The sequence below is a fragment of the Lactuca sativa genome, chromosome 2 (assembly GCF_002870075.4).
Source record: "Lactuca sativa cultivar Salinas chromosome 2, Lsat_Salinas_v11, whole genome shotgun sequence".
Classification (NCBI taxonomy): Eukaryota; Viridiplantae; Streptophyta; class Magnoliopsida; order Asterales; family Asteraceae; genus Lactuca; species Lactuca sativa.
In genome coordinates this window covers 225,740,104-225,743,199 of record NC_056624.2, presented here as the reverse complement: position 1 = coordinate 225,743,199, position 3,096 = coordinate 225,740,104, and positions in this window count along the sequence as shown.

Here is a 3,096-nt window from a genome sequence, read left to right as displayed (position 1 = left end):
TCCAAAGCTCCAAAGGGACCTTCTCCAAAGAAGCGTAAACAACAGAAACCTGCTTCATCCCCACAACCGAAAAGGAGGAAAACCCAACCGAAGCGAAAGCTCCTTATTCCCTCCTCTTCAAGCGAATCCGAAGGTGGGAGTTCGGACCCTGAGGGCTCACAAGGAGACGAATCTCCACAACGAGACAACACACCACCTCGGTCCCCAACTCCGGAAATGGAACTTCACCACTCCCCAGTTCCTTCTCCTCCACCCACAATACCTATTTCCATTCCCACCATAAACCCCACTATACCCCCAACCTCATTCCCTATCCCTCCACCCATATTCACCACATCAACCGAAACACCACCTGTAACCGAAACCCCTCCTGTAACCGAACCTCCACAAACCGAAACCCATACATCACCACCACCCGAAACTAACCCCCCACCCACTCAACCTGAACCAACCAAACCCATAACACCCCCAGCTTCACCACCACCACAATCTCCAGAGGACGCCTCCGATGGCGATGATCAATACCTTGGTGGTGATCACATGAACTTTGATTCGGTCTATTATAGTTCGTTTCAAGTTCAAAGTGATGAGGAAGATGATGCTCCAGTGACAAAGAAGCATCTCCGCGAGCTTAACGAGAAGATTGATCAACTTCTCGCCTCCTCTTCCAACCAGCAGTCATCTTTATCTGAAGCTGCCCTTCAGAAGATAGTTGATGCCTTCTCCAGGGCTCAACATGATTCAATGGCCTCAGCCACTGCTGCGATAGAAGCCTCCACCCGAGCCTGTGAGGTTGCGACCGAAAAAGTCGATAAACTATTTTCCGACGCTTCTGACCTCTTGAAGTCCATGCAGGAAAGCGCCGATGCCACCAAGACGACTCTGGAACCGATTGTTCAGCAATTGGCCAAGTTCGTCTCGACGGAGTTGACTTCGTTCGCTACTCTCCGACAAACTCTTAGCGACGACAACTCGGCACTCCGTGCCTCCATCGATGCCCGTCTGGCAAAGCTTCAAGAGGATCTTGCGGCAGAGAACTCTCTGATGGACGTTCTGGCAAGTAAAACAACTGCCCTAAAGGTCAAGAGCACGCATCTTTCCAACTCTCAAGAACAATTGGAAGCTCTTCGATCCGAGAGGGAAGTCATCAAGACGTGTGTTTCGGATGTCCACGCCGCTCTATCCAACATCCTGGAAGCACACGATCCCATCCTCACTCATTCGGTGAGGCGCACCCTAGCTGAAAAGCTCTCCCCGGCCATGGACCTCTTAAGCAAGATTGAAGGTCTGCCGAGTTTCGTGTCCATTCCGAAACAAGGGGGAGATGAGAAGAAAGGATCGAAACCACCTCCTTCCTCCAAAGCTGCTCACATCACCGAACCTCCCCCAACTGGTCATGCCTCGGGTTCAGGTGTGAAGAACAAGGGTAAAAACATAGCAGAGGGAGGAGATGAAGATGAAGATGAAGACAAGGAGACCATTGCCGACATGTTGAAACGGAAAAACAGTCGCAATGCTGAAGATGATGCCAGTCGTGTGGCGCGTGAGGCTGAAGAAGCCGAACGAAAGCAAAAAGAAGCCAACGATCTCCTTGAGAGCCGAAAGCTGCTCTTCCCTGCCTGGACCAGGGATCGTTTAATAAAAGTGGCCATAGAGACTCCAAGCATACTATGGCTCGAGCCGGTGATATCGTTCGACTGCAACAACACCATCGATTCGCAGTTCGATATGCCACTGACTCGAAAGGCGTTCATCTTCCACGCCTTCTCCAACATTTTTGAAGTCCCGCATCCGAACGATGAGCTTGACAGGGAGCTCATTGACTTCTACCTGGAGGCCGCTCGCCCTCAATACCTTACATGGAGCGCCCAGAAGATTGTCAATGTTCGGGTGATGAAGCCTTTTGCCGTGGGGAGATTTACAAACGTGAAGTTCAAGCTTATCCGAGGATCTGCAAGAACTGCTCACCTTATCACCCTGGCGGATCTACCGAATATGAATCCTCATGACTGGATAGTCTTGTACAATATCCTGCTGACAAACGAAGCCGAATATGGTCCCATCTTAGACCATGTCAAAAGGATGTTGGCTTGCTACATCATGGAGGTTGCCCAAATGGATCAGGAGGTCGCCACTGTTTTCAAGAAGAAACCGAAAGTAGCACCAGTGGGATCGGCCAGTGATTTAAACACAATGAAGATGGGCAAGATAGATCCAAGGCAAAACTCAGTGATGTTCACCAGAGCCGAAGGACAGAAATGTCTGTTCGCTTTATCAGACAAGCATCTCTACACCACTACCTGCTTGGAGCATGTCCTATCAATCGTCAAGCGGGGTAAAGACAATTCGGCAGATGACATCAAGTACTTCAGTGATATGATCAATTGGTACGTCCGGTTTAGACAAACCATCCTCTCCATAACCAAGTGTCTGTTTAGTACCGTGAAGAAGAAGGTACCAGCTTCAGCTGCCGGCCCAAGTAAGAAGTGAAGGTCTCGCTCCAAATTGACGCAAAGGGGGAGATTGTTGGGCTGAAGTTTTATTAGAAGTTGCGTCTTTTGGGCTCGTTAGATTAGCCTTGTATTCTCCGGTTTGGGCCTGTCCAACCGAGAGCCTTTTATGTATAGTATATAAAGTTAATGCTTGCATGCATATTAGGTTAAGTTTTCAAGATTCAAGATTTCTGTTTTAAGATTCAGAGCTTTACGATATAGCATTCTTGTAATCTTCTAATCCTTTACAGTTGATGTTCTTAATCGAGCTCTTCTAAGGATTTTATTTAATCATTCGACACGATTGATTCAAGCTGTTTTGTTCTTAATTTTGCATTCTGCTTTGTTATTAATATTGCGTTCTTGTTGTTTCATATTCATATACTTGTTCAAGATCTAATCGATCTTCATAGATTAAAAGTTGTTTTAATCCCATCAATATTAAATTAGAAATATTATTTAATTAGGATTGATCAAGAATTAAGTTGAAATTAATTTAGTGATCAAAAGAGACTGATTAAATATATGGGGACTGATTATGTAAATCAATGATTCTTATAATGTGGGCCAAGGATCCATGGTTAATTAGGATGGGCTAAACCAA